We start from the raw sequence: 15,000 nt of genomic DNA, 5'->3' as shown, positions 1-15,000 counted from the left end.
TGTATACCAAACACCACCATCACCATTACGCACCCATCACCACTACCATCACCACCACCACCACCACCATCACCAGACGTAGAGTAACCTTCACCACCGTTACTTGAGTGCTAATGTGCAGCCCTTTCACTACTATCACCACCACCACCACCATCACCACCACTACTACTACTACTACTACTACTACTACTACTACTGTCACTGCCAGTATCATAACTGTTACTATATTGTTACTTCTGTTACTCTACTACTACTACTACTACTACTACTACTACTACTACTACTACTACTACTACTACTGTTTTCATGTTTTCTTCTTTTCTTTTTGTTAGTTTTGTTTTTGCTTCTGTTTTTTTCATTTCTTTTCATTATTCGTCTTCCTCCTTCGCCTTCTCTTCTTTATTCGCTCTTTGCTCTCCTTCTCCTTTCATTCTTATTCACTTTTCTCTTCCTTCACTTATTCCTTTCCCTTCTCCATCTTCTCTTTCTCTTCTTTTATCTTACTTCCCCTCTATGCCTTTCTCCTTCTTCTCTTCTTCCTTTCCCTTCTCCATCTTCTCCTTTTCTTCTTATGTCTTACTCCTTTTCTACTCTTCTCCCACTTTCTTATTCACCCTTTTCCTCTTCCTTTTCTTCCTTTCCCTTCTCTCTATTCGTCTTATCATGTTTTTCTTCCTCACTTCTCTTATTCTCTTCATTATTTTCTTCCTTCTTCTCTCTATTCGTCTTATGTTCTTTACCTCTCTTCTCTTCTATTCCTACCATCACCTCCACCACCACCACCACCATCACCACTACCACCAGCAGCACAGCCAGACCCACCCAGTCACCCTAACCTTCGCCAGAGCCTTGAGAAAGTAAACACGAGGTGGCTGGAGAGTTGAATAATAATGCTGCTAAAACTGAAAGCAATAATGATGGTGGTGACGCAACGCGGAAGGAGAGGCGCCACTGGAAGCGTCTTAGATTAATCACTTGCCTTGTAACTTGTGACAGTGATTAGAGGCTGTGTCGGGTTGTTAGTTCAAGGTTATGTTGTTGTTATGTTGTGGGTGGTGGTGGTGGTGGTAGTGGTAGTAGTAGTAGTATAAAACATGTAGAGGTAATAGTGGCAGCAGAGATGGTGGAAGTAGTAGTAGTAGTAGTAGTAGTAGTAGTAGTAGTAGTAGTAGTAGTTTTTTCTTTAATTTTTCCTTCTCTTAGTAATTCTTCTTGTTATTTTTCTACTCTCTTCCTCTTTTTCTTCATCTTCTGTCTGTATGTGTGAATGTATGTTTTCCTCTTGTGTGTGTGTGTGTGTGTGTGTGTGTGTGTGTGTGTGTGTGTGTGTGTGTGTGTGTGTGTGTGTGTGTGTGTGTGTGTGTGGTGATTAACTGTCTGTCTATCTATATCTTATTTAACTTATTTTTATCATTTATCGATCCTTTTATATCATATTTTATTAGTAAATCTGTGCATCTCTCTCTCTCTCTCTCTCTCTCTCTCTCTCTCTCTCTCTCTCTCTCTCTCTCTGTCTGTCCCCTTTACCATCACGAGACATTACCTCACCTGGCCTAACTTACTAATTACCTTACTCCCTCCAGGTACGTACCCAAGGACAGGTGAGAGCCAGGTATACACAGTGAGTACCCAGCCTTGCACTACACCTACTGGCCCTGTGACGTCACTAGGCTCTGGTATTTACCTTGATTAGGGCACCAGGTATGAGAGAGAGAGAGAGAGAGAGAGAGAGAGAGAGAGAGAGAGAGAGAGAGAGAGAGAGAGAGAGAGAGAGAGAGAGAGAGAGAGAGAGAGAGAGAGATAAGAAAGTTTTGGGTGTTTGTATCTTGTTATCGTGTGATTTGTTGTTTTATTTGTTTATTTTCTGTTTTATTTTTGTTTTATGAGATTTGAGTTTATTGAAGTTAGAAAAGCGTTTTGTTATATTATGTTGTGATTAACTTATTTGATTTGATTTTTCGTTTTGAAGAATGAATGAATGAGAAAAATACAAGAATTCGCCTTTTTCTTGTCTTTTTTTTTTACGATTTAAATTTATCAGCGAAAAAAATAATACTGTTACTATTTTATTATATACTTTACATTTCATTGTTTTCTCTCTTTCTCTACACTTTCTCTCTCTATCTTCCTTCAATTCTTTCTTTTTTCACTTTTTATGAATCTTATTAATTTGAGAATCTTTTTATCTTTACCGTCTCTCTCTCTCTCTCTCTCTCTCTCTCTCTCTCTCTCTCTCTCTCTCTCTTCTTAATCACTCTACGAAAAGAAATATCTGACTCTTTCTACTTTTCACTTTAGTTAATTTTAGTCACTCTCTAATTATTTGTAGTGGCGCGAAAAAAAAGAGAGAGAGAAAAGCTTGCCAACTTTCACGGGTTATTTTTTACGAGTTTGAGTGAATTATTACTAGCAAGAGCGTGTGACAATTACCAGAGAGAGAGAGAGAGAGAGAGAGAGAGAGAGAGAGAGAGAGAGAGAGAGAGTATATATGGGTGCACTCATCTATGTATGTATTGTCAAGGTGAAATTCGTATCACACACACACACACACACACACACACACACACACACACACACACACACACACACACACACACACACACACACACACACACACGCACAGACACATACGCACAACTTTCTGTGTGTGTGTACATACTGTGTGTGTGTGTGTGTGTGTGTGTGTGTGTGTGTGTGTGTGTGTGTGTGTGTGTGTAGATACAAGCAAGGTAACTGAGAACAGAGAGAGAGAGAGAGAGAGAGAGAGAGAGAGAGAGAGAGAGAGAGAGAGAGAGAGAGTAATAATAAAATGACAGGTGTAACTAATTGGAGACTAAACTACACTCTCTCTCTCTCTCTCTCTCTCTCTCTCTCTCTCTCTCTCTCTCTCTCTCTCTCACTCTACACCCTATCAAATAATCAAAACACACCGTACCACCTTGCTCCACCACCACCACCACCACCATCACCACCATTATCATCACCATCACGACCTCCCCCCTACACACTAAACATCCTGGAATAGAAACTAACAAGAGGACACACAAGAACACACACAGAAAGAATAACAAGGACTGGGATTGAGCAGCGGAAGACATCAATTATGGAGGAACCAATGGGGAAATGGACCATACATAGTTATACAAGCCATACATGAGCCATTCACCTCCATTTGTTGCCATACTGATCCTATAGAAAGGTTTATCGACTCGTGACTCTTCGTATTGTGTGTTGTGGTGTGTTGTGTCATTCAGATCAGTGGAATGTTTAAAATTTGTGTACAAAGAGCCATTTATTTCCATTTATTGCTATTCTGACCCTCTAGAAAGGCTTATTGACTAGTGACTGTTCGTGTTGTGTGTTGTGGTGTGTTGTGTGTCATTCAGATCAGTGGAATGCTTAAAATTTGTGTTTTTTTCTAGTTAAGCTTTTTGCTACTTGTTGCTGTTATTAATTTCCTTTCAGCTTATTTTTTTTTTTTTTTTTTGGTAGAGTGTTTGGAATTTGTTTTGTCTAGTTAAGCTTTTGTTGTTTTTTGGCTTTTTTATGATCATTTTAGCTCATTTTTCCTTTCTTTTTTAGTTAAGTTTTTGTTATTTGTTGTTACTATTATTACTATCATTTTAGCTTATCATTTTATTTCTTTCTTTAGTCTGTTTGCCTTGGTTAGTCTCTATACTTAAAGATAGATACAGAGATGGATAGATAGATAGACAGATAGGTAAATACATTAGGTTAGGTAAACTGATAGATACGTAGATAGATCAAGTTAAATAGACAGAAAAACAAAAACAATGAACATTTTTTTCACATACATAAAACACACTCATCCATAACCATACACACATACACACACACACACACACATACACTATCAATCAACATCCATCCTTAACATTCAACGCCTCCACACACACACACACACACACACACACACACACACACACACACACACACACACACACACACACACACACACACACACACACACACACAGCCACACATACGCCAGTCACACATCTATACTCTAACACATGCAGGTCACACAGTTCATAGAGGCAGTACATACAAGCATACAGGATTGGCGGGTCTTCATGCGCGTCCGTACTGAGACAGCCGCTTGAATACATACATACATACATACATACATACACAAATACACACATGAGTATTGGAGGGTACATATGAGACTTAGCTTGTGAATGTAAACTGGAAGAAAGGAGGAAGGTGGGGAAGGAAAGGAGAGGAAAGGGAAAATGAAGGATATTAGATAGATAGATGGGCAGACAGACAGACAGATAGATAGGTACTTGGATGGAGAGACAGACAGATAGATAGATGGATAGATAGATAAATAGATAGATAGCTAGATAGGCAGGCAAGCAGACAAATAAATAAATAGATACGTAAATAGATAGATAGATAGATAAAGGCAAAATGTACTCTAATTTCTAAGCATCACACTGGTTAGAAACACATAAATCAAGTACATTTTTCACACTCTCCTCTTTTCCACCTCGTTCCTCTATTAATTCTAACTTGTAAGGTTCCCAGTAGATAAAAATTCACAAACCAAGTCTTTCATCTACTCTTCTTCACATTTGTATCCTTTCTTGCGTGTGCTTGTGACGAATGAGCGGCGATATGAGTGGCAAACTGTTCTATATCGCACTGAAAAGCTGGTAACGGACGCGGCGAACCTTGGAAAAACACTTAAAGGATTGCAACATGTGAGTGACGTGAGGGAACTGTGTGTGGTGACAGTCAGGCAGCGAGACACTTTACCGCTGTGATGCAAGTGTGCTTTTCCATCAGCCACTTGAGGGAAGCTAAAAATAACGCTTAATAATGACTCTGTATCTTGTCAACACTGGAGGGAGGGAAGGAAGGGAGGGAAGGAGGGAAGAGAGGAAGGGAGGTGAGAAAAATGAACAGGAATGAAGAAAGGAAGGAAGGAGGAGGAGGTAGGATGGAAGAATGGACAGGAATTATGAGGGTTGGAAGGAAGGAAGGAAGGAAGGAAGAAATTAAAAAAAGGAAGGAAGGGAGGAAAGAAGAAAGAAAGGAAGGATGGATGATAAACAATTTTAAATTAGAACACACGTTACACAACAAAATATAAAGCAATCTCTCTCTCTCTCTCTCTCTCTCTCTCTCTCTCTCTCTCTCTCTCAGTGGTGTGACCTAACGTGACCTTAACTATGTCTGCATCATGTCCATTTTTTTTCCTTCCGTTGTCTTCACTTATTCTTTCCTTCATCCTTCATCCATTTTCTTTTCTCCACAATTTCCCTTTTTCTATTATCCTTATTTTCTCTTTATCTATTTCCTTTTTTTCCCATTTTCTTCCTCTTACTCCTTGCATATTTTCTTTAATCTTTTCTTCTCTCTATCCTTTCTCTTCTTTATCATTTTCCTTCCTTCCTTTCCTTCGTCTCCTTATTCTTCTACCTTTTTCTTCTATTTCATCTTTATTTTCTTTCTTCTTCTTCCTTCCCTTCATCTATTTACCTCCTTTATTCTCTTCTCTCTACTTTAATACAGAGAAATACAGGAAAAAATGTATGTGAGAGAGAGAGAGAGAGAGAGAGAGAGAGAGAGAGAGAGAGAGAGAGAGAGAGAGAGAGAATTTTACGATAATGACAGTGAAAGCAAATGATGGTGATTGGTAGTGATTAAAGTCTTGCTGGTGAGAGCGAGAGTGGTGGTGATGGTGGTGGTGGTGGTGGTGATGATAGTGGTGGTGAGTGTAACTGTCTTGTGGTGATGATGGTGGTGGCGTGCAGTGATTGTGTGACTGTGATGGTTATGATAGTGTTAGGACCTTGAAAGAGAGAGAGAGAGAGAGAGAGAGAGAGAGAGAGAGAGAGAGAGAGAGAGAGAGAGAGAGAGAGAGAGAGAGAGAGATACCACAAGCATTTTTTTCCCTTCATTGTGCAAGTTGTGGAAATAATTTGGTGTATGGCGGGGTGTGGCGACGTGCAGGGAAGGTCACGTGATAATTTATTACGTACTTCAGCCAGAAAATACGTGCCCTTTGACAGACAGACACACACACACACACACACACACACACACACACACACACACACACACACACACACACACACACACACACACACACACACACGAGTTTCAGCCTAAAATAATCGCTACTCTACGTGACTTCCGTGAACAAAGCACACACACACACACACACACACACACAGGCCGTTATAGGGAAGCTGTGAGTGTGTGATTGTGTGTAAGAATGATAACGTTCGTCCTCCTCCTCCTCCTCCCTCCTCCTCCAGCCAGCCAGGGGAAGCGTGACTCCATTACAAGCGTGACGGAGCGAGGTAGCAATGAATCTAGCGTGTTGTGTGTTGTCAGTTTTGTCACTACTCGTGGTGGTGGTGGTGGTGGTTGCAGTTTAACATACACACACATACACACAATACACACATATACACACACACACACACACACACACACACACACACACACACACACACACACACACACACACACACACACACACACACACACAGAACGAGAGTGAATGACATAGAGAGATAGATAGTTAGGTAGATAGACAGATACAAACATGCATACATATATAGATAGATAAGAGAAAGAGAGAGAGGTCTTATTACTACTACTACTACTACCGTCATCTAAACACGACACACACACACACAAGACACATACACACACACAGACAGACAGACACACAGACACATCACTAAAACACTTTCACCTCTTCGCGTCACCGTAACCTTGACCACGCGAGGTTTTGTGGTCCCCTCCGCCCCTACACCCTCTTTTCCTAACCCCCGTGCCCCCATTCCATCATCCTTTACCTCCCCTCCCTCTCTCCTTCCCTCCAACACCCCCTTTCATCCGTCCACTCAAGTTATCTATATTTCTCTCCCCTTCTCTCCTCTCCCTCTCTCTCTCTCCTCTCTCCTTCCGTTCCTCCCTCATTAGTAATCTTGAAAGGAATTACAACATTATATATTGCTCTATTATTACTATTGTTATCATTATTATTATTGTTATTATTATTATTATCATTATTATTATTACTATTACTATTGCTACTACTACTACTACTACTACTACTACTACTACTACTACTACTACTACTACTACTTCTACTACTTCCACTGCTACTACTACGACTATTACTACTACTACTACCACCACCTCCAATAATGATGATAATATACAACAACAACAACAGTAATAATAATAATAATAATAATAATAATAATAATAATAATAATAATAATAACTAATAATAATAAGAACAGATAGTCAGGAAAACCACAAAACACACACACACACACACACACACACACACACACACACACACACACACACACACACACACACACACACACACAGATGGAACTAAGAGATGAATAAACATACAAACAAACACACACACAAAAAAAAGATAAATATCCACATTCCTCCTTAGCTAAGTCGCAAAAAACCCTCCTCCTCCTCCTCCTTTTCCTCCTCCTCCTCTTTCTTCTCGGTCTGTCGGTCACCTGAGGAAGGAAGGAAGGAGAGGAGGTAAGATGGAAGGAGGAAGACAGGAGGAAGGAGGAAGATGGGAGGAGGGAGGAAGGAAGGAAAGGGAAATGAAGGAAGATGACATAGGAGGAGGAAGGAGAGGGAGGTAATGAGAGGAAATGTTTGGAGAGAAGCGAGGCGAGGAGAGGAGAAGGTGGAGGAGAGGGAGGAGGAGAAGAGGGAGGAGAAATGAGAAAAATTAGGAGGGGAAGCGAAACGAGGAGAAAGATGAGATAGATAAGAAGAAGAAGAAGAGAAGAGGAGAGGAAGAAAAGGTAGAAGGAAATGAAGACTGGAGGAATGAAAAGAAGATAGGAAAGGATTAGAAAGTAAATAAATAAGAAGAAAAAAGCAAGAGAAACAGGAAAAAATATGAAAGAGAAAAGGAAGAAGACAGATAACAAAAAAGAAACAAAAAAAAAACACAAATAAATATAATAATAACAAAGAATAAGAACTGCAAGAAAAGAAACAAAAGAAGAACAAGAAGAAGAATAACAAGAACAAGAATAAGAAACTAAACATCAAATAAGATCATGCAAACACACATATATTAAAAAAACAAACGGAAAACAAAAAGGAAGAAGGAAAATAAGCGGAACTGAAGAGGAGGAGGAGGAGGAGGAAGACGCACCTGGCCTCTGCAACCCTACGTTTCCTGCCACACACCTGCTCTTCCTCCTAATTAGCAGGTGAACCTTGTCTCTTTACCTCTAACTCACCTCTAAGACTCACTGTGTTCCTTACCTGTCCGTAGTAGTAGTAGTAGTAGTAGTAGTAGTAGTAGTAGTAGTAGTAGTAGTAGACAATAATAGTAGTAGTAGAAAAGGTGAGGTGATGGTGGTAGTAGTTGTAGTAGAAGTAGTAGTAGTAGTAGTAGTAGTAGTAGTAGTAGTAGTAGTAGTAGTAGTAGTAGTAGTAGTAGTAGTAGTAGTAACACCTGTTTTTCAGCATCTACTACATTCCTTCACGACCTCCCTGCAAACACACACACACACACACACACACACACACACACACACACACACACACACACACACACACACACTGTCCAGTTCTGTTACTAAATATAACCTTAAGCAAGAATAAACAAAGAACAAATCAAAGAAATAAAAATAAAGAGGAAAATATAAAAAGCAAAACAAACAAGTCTATTCCGAATCTAAAAAAAAAAAGAAAAAACAGAAAAGAAAAGGAAGATTTAAAAAAAATATATAAAACAAACACCATCACCACCACCACCACCACCACCACAATGATCACCACCATCACATCTTAGGCAACGTTTCTGATTGGCTCATTCATCTAAGTGCCTGCAGTGCCTGACCAATGGGATCCCGCCACGTCACTGCCCGTCAGCCTCACCGTCCATTCACCGCCTCTGATCACACGCACGCAATCACACCAAGGAGTAAAAGCAAACACACACACAGCTCTAGTGGATTCGGTGGATGATAATATTTCGGTTCCTTTACTACTCTCTCTCTCTCTCTCTCTCTCTCTCTCTCTCTCTCTCTTCTGTCAATCTTAACCTCCTTTAGTGGATTCGGTGGATGATCATTCGGCTTTTTCACTGCAATAAATCATTTTCCATAGTAAACACGAACCTATATATATTCTTATTTTATCATTCGAGCGAGCCAAAATTTTCTTATTCTATCATTTCTTTATTCATCTTGTTACTATTATTATTTCCTTTATTTTGCAACTCATTTCTTCACTTCCTCAGGCAAAATGTACGTCAATTAGTCCATACACTCCCCTGTATGTAAGAAGGGAAAGCTGGCCAAGGGCAATATGAAGCGGGAAAAAACAGGCCCACTTAGTTCCCAGTCCCATTGCAGGTCCGAGAGAGTCAAAAAATAAGGGATACATGTCTTGAAATCGCTCTCTTAAATGAAGTCAAGTCATAGGGAGTTGGAAATACAGAAGCAGTTTGGGAGTTCCTTGTACGTGGCAGTCAGTAGAAATTGTATCTTTGGATGAAGTAACGCAGGAGATTTTTCGCTGTCTAAGGCAAATTATAACGACTCGCATTTCCTCGTATGTCACACGCAGTAAAGAAGTATGGTGGAATTCTTGTGACGTAACGCTGCATATTTCGCTTTCTAAGACAAAATGTAAAGTAATTTATATATTTTTCGGTGTCTAAGGCAAAATATAACAACTTACGCCCTTCCTCGTATGTCACACGCAGTAAAAAAGTATAATGCTAAGATTTTTGTCACGTAACGCTGTATATCTCGCTTTCTAAGACAAAATGTAAGATAATAAGTATTTTTTCGGTGTCTAAGGCAAAATATAACAAATTACGCCCTTCCTCATATGTCACACGCAGTAAAGAAGAATAATGTTAAAATTTTTGTCTCGCTTTCTAAGACAAAATGTGGTGTAATTTATGTCGTTTATCGTATGACAAATGCAGTAAAAGTATATCAAAGTCCAATTTACGTAATTATGTACATGTCTCGCTTTCTAAGACAAAATGTGCGGTAATTTCTGTATCATGTCGTATGTCACCCGCGGTAAAAGTATAATATTAACCCATTCAGTACCATGGCGCGTTTCCATATTCAATCTGCTCACTATCTGGTGATTTAATGCAGCTTCAGAAACTTACTCGTATGTTGGGGGAGGGGTTAAAATAGTGAAGACTGTGGCCGTCAATCCTTTGATCTCCATAGACTCTTCTGATGCCAATAAAATGGTCTCATCGTACATAAATCTCAAGGTAAAAATGCGTCTCATTACTGAAGGGGTTAAAGTTCCCATTAGGCAATATTGTAGGTGTCTCGTTTTCTAAGATAAAATGTACGATAATTCATGTATTTCATCGTATGTCACCCGCAGCGAAATTAGAAGATTGCCTTTTCTATTACGTAAACCATCAATATTTTCCTATTACGTAACACAACAACATTTTAGCATCCCAAAACAAAATGTATGGTAATCTAAGCACTTTCCTATAAGTTACCTTTTATATTACGTAAACCACTAACATTTTCCCATCACCTAACACCAAAATTTTAGCATCCCAAGACAAACTGTACGGTAATCTATGCACATTTTTTGCAAGTTACCTTTACCTTTTGTATTACGTAAACCATCAACATTTTCCTATTTTTTAGCATCCCAAGACAAACTGTACGGTAATCTATGCACTTTCCTATAAGTTACCTTTTATATTACGTAAACCACTAACATTTTCCTGTTACGTAACAAGCAGCCTTTTTAGCTCTCCAAGACAATATGTACGACAATCCAAGCACTTTCTTCTACTTCACACTTAGTAAAAACATAACAGTATCACTCCCATTACGTAACGCGGTTAGCTGCTTCACTTTCCACGGCAAAAAATGGACAAAAATACACGATAATTTTATAATCTATGCACTTGTTATGATTCTCAGTTGAAAAATAATAACTCACACACTTTCTCGTATTTGTTCAGTAAAAGTACGACATAAGTAACCCAGTGTGTGTCTTCCTTTTTAACCCCTTGAGTACCATGACGCGTTTCCATATTCACTGTGCTTAATATCTGGTAATTTTATAGCTTTAGAAACTCATGTTGGGGATTGAAATAAAGAAGACTAGCCATTAATCTTCCGACCTCCACAGACCCTTCCTAATGTCAATAAAATGGTCTAATCGTACACAAATCTCAAGGTAAAAATGTATCTCAGTATTGAAGGGGTTAGTAATAAAACGCACTTAAATTCCCTTTCCCTGGTCAAAATCTATGGCAATTTCAGCATTCTTATTATTATTTATTTATCCTCATCATCACTGGTATATAGCATCACTACTAGGCAATAAAAAGCATCTAATATTGCTTACCAAGTCAAAATCTATGATGGTTAAAGTATTCTCATTATTATCTATTCATTATTATTATTATCGTCATCATCAGGGAGTGGCGAGATGTGGCAGAAGTGAAGGGGAGTGTTTTTTTACTGACCAAGAGAGAAAGAAGGTTGTGAATAACGTGTCAACTTTCTATTGGTTATTTTAGGAAGGTATGCAAACTATTCTACTCTCTCTCTCTCTCTCTCTCTCTCTCTCTCTCTCTCTCTCTCTCTCTCTTTCTCTCTTCCTTTTTTTTCCCACGTGCTCAGTTTGCCCTTTACATACTCAAAGGGCACGCCACATCACGTGTGTGTGTGTGTGTGTGTGTGTGTGTGTGTGTGTGTGTGTGTGTGTGTGTGTGTGTGTGTGTGTGTGTGTGTGTGTGTGTGTGTGTGTGTGTGTGTGTGTGTGTGTGTGTGTGTGTGTGTGTACTGCATTATATCCTCGCACATCCCTGCTCGTCACACACACACACTATTATACATACAAACAAACGCAAACACACCCTAGAGAGAGAGAGAGAGAGAGAGAGAGAGAGAGAGAGAGAGAGAGAGAGAGAGAGAGAGAGAGAGAGAGAGAGAGAGAGAGAGAGAGAGGAAGGGAGGGAAGGGCGTTTTCATTTCCTCCCTCCTCCCCTCCTCATTTTTTTCCTCCTGCGTTCATGGACTGACAAAGAGACACAATGCTATCTGATCTCTCTCTGCCTGCACCTGAGGAGGACTCGATCTCATTAAGGGGGATTCCAGGAGAGAGAGAGAGAGAGAGAGAGAGAGAGAGAGAGAGAGAGAGAGAGAGAGAGAGAGAGAGAGAGAGAGAGAGAGAGAGAGTTTATTTGTTTTATTGTTCTTTTGATTAAGTCATTTTTCGTTGCTTGTTATCATTTTTTATTGCTATTATTATTAACATCATTATTATTATTATCATTATTACTTTGTTGAAGAGCTACGGTTAAACTTCCTTTGTGTGTGTGTGTGTGTGTGTGTGTGTGTGTGTGTGTGTGTGTGTGTGTGTGTTCGACAAGTCATCACACACACACACACACACACACACACACACACACACACACACACACACACACACACACACACACACACACACACACACACACACACACGTTCACTACAAGCAGAACAAACGAGGCAGTGACACAAGACATAGCAAGAGAACATAAAACAACATCAGAACGAAGAAAATAGAAAGAAACTAGAAAAAAAAAACACCAGCCCCTCAAAATACAACAAATAAAATCAAAACACAAGAAAAACACACGAAAATGAGCGCTAAATTAAGAAAACAGAGAGAGAAATCAATCACCTTTAACAATAACGCTTCACAAATACCTTTCGCTACTCCACACTCTCTCAAAGTACAAGAAGAACAGGAGGGAGGGCGAAGGAAGCTGTAAATAATATGGGAGAGCTGAAATAAGGGTAGAAATATGGTAGGGCTGTTTTATTGACTTGATAGAATGACGAATGTGGGAAAATATTGTGTTTTTGTGTAATGGCATGTCTTTTGTATATCAAAGTGTGTGTGTGTGCGTGTGTGTGTGTTTAAGTGTGGAGGAGGGAGGAAGGAAGGAGAGGGAAATGAAGGAAAATGACATTGGAGGAGGAAGAGGAGGGAGGTAATGAGAGGAAATGTTAGAAAAGAAGTGAGGCGAGAAGAGGGAGGAGGAATGAGAAGAAGAGAGGAAGCGAAACATGGAGATAAGTGAGAGAGATAAGAGGAAGAGAAGAGGAGAGGAAGATAAGGTACAAGGAATAGTAAAACTGGAGGAAGGGAGAGAAGATAAGGTAGAAGGAAGAGAAGACTGAAGGAAGGAAAGGAAGATAAAGTAGAAAGAAGAAAAGACTGGAGGAAGGAAAAGATAGGAAAGGAAGATTAGAAAGTAAAATAAATAAATAAGTAAAAAAAAATAATAGGAGAGGTGACTGATAAGGTAGAGGAAAGAGGAGATTGGAGGAAGGAAAAGAAGATAAGAAGGAAAGATTAGAAAGAAAAATATATACTAAAAAAATAGATAAATAAATAAATAAAAGAAGCTGCACTGTCCCCTCACTCAGACAATGAAAGTGAAAGGATGAAAGGGAAACCATGACGAAGGAAGAAGTGATGGGGAAAAAAAGACATATAGGCTGAAAGACTGCGAAGAAGGAAGGGGGAGAACAAATATATTGAGAAAAAAAATAATGATGAAAGGAAGAGGATAAAAAGTAGATGACAGTAGATGAAGGGGAAAAAAGTAAAGATTTTGAGGAAAAAAACTGTGATGACGAAAGAAAGAGAGAAAATACGTATAGATATGTATGAAAAAGCTGTGATTACGGAATGAGCACGGAAAAAAATGATGACGGAGGACGGAGGGAAAATGTTATCGATTTAAATGAAAAAGGTGTGTTTACGAAATGAGTAGGGAAAAAGAATATGACGACGAGAGAAGAGAAAAAGATATTAATTCAGATAAAACCTTGGATTATGAAGGAATGAAAAAAAAAAAGTATAGAAATAGAAAAATGCTGTACTTTGACGTGGAGGAAAACCAAGAAAAGAGAAAGGCAAATAAAATGAAACAGAATAAAATAAAATAAAATAAGCGAAGGAAAGAGATCGTAACAAGCTAACATGAGACTGAGCTATCACTGAGACTTACTAGACAATGTATAAACCAAAGCCAGTCTGATTGCGTGACACTCTAATGGAAACACGAAATTTTACACCGACTTTCCTTGAGTATCACGATGCGTTATATTCATTCTGCTTACTAATTAGCGATTTTAAACAGCTTCAGAAACTTATGTGAGGGAATAGAATAGTGAATACTCCGGTCATTAATCTTCTGTACTCCATAGATCCTTCCTAATGTAAATAAAATCGTCTAATGCCTAAAACTCAAGGTAGAAATGCGTCCCAGTAACGAAGGGGTTAATGGCCCATATTCACAAACTCATTCCTCTCTCACCACGATTATTTTAAAAGGCCATAGAATTAATCAACCGAGTTCTCAAGAGTGTTTCGCCTATCAGTAATGCAGAAATAGTGTTAATCTCTCAGTAGAACAGTAGAAACACCTTTAAAAACCCATGTGCCTTCAAGTAAAGTGTTCTGAAAGTAGTGAGATTCGGCGCAGAAGTGTCTTAAGAATATGGCTTAATATCTGACCACAACCAGACGTGATAAGAAAAGTCATTATGCAGTGATAGGAGGAAAAACTGAGAGAGAATTTCCCCCAAGCGAGACGAAACGGAGTACAGGTTATGTGCGAGAAAAACTTGATGAGGCGAGAGTTGGCGCTGACGGGGAAAAGAAGAGAACAGTTGTGTGACGAAGGAGAAATCAAGTCCAGAGCTGAATAGTGATAGAAATTTAAGGATTACGAGATTACAACACGCGCGTCAGAAGAAAACGAAACATGAGAAAAGAAAGACGATCTGGATGAATAGAAAAATTATACATGCATTACAGTGAATTAAGGAAATGGAAAAGGACTGATATTTGTCTTTTTTTACATGAATAGGGATAGAAATTTAAGGATTACGAGATTACAACACGCGCGTCAGAGGAAAACGAAAAAAAAAAGAAAAAAGA

At 39.1% G+C, this 15,000-nt stretch overlaps 1 protein-coding gene across 1 annotated transcript in view; it reads left to right on the top strand.

Annotated features, from left to right (window-relative positions):
• The window catches only part of LOC123510913, a 56,517-nt gene extending 44,319 nt beyond the window's left edge, over window positions 1–12,198 (top strand). The window contains exon 11 of the transcript XR_006676639.1: window positions 12,159–12,198. The gene's annotated coding sequence lies outside the window, so the exon portion shown is untranslated. The remainder of the gene's footprint in view (window positions 1–12,158) is intronic.
• Window positions 12,199–15,000: the final 2,802 nt, after the last annotated feature.

Source organism: Portunus trituberculatus, chromosome 30 (assembly GCF_017591435.1).
Source record: "Portunus trituberculatus isolate SZX2019 chromosome 30, ASM1759143v1, whole genome shotgun sequence".
NCBI classification, from domain to species: domain Eukaryota; kingdom Metazoa; phylum Arthropoda; class Malacostraca; order Decapoda; family Portunidae; genus Portunus; species Portunus trituberculatus.
The sequence above is the reverse complement of the archived record's forward strand: the minus strand, read 5'-3'. Positions and strand labels throughout refer to the sequence as shown.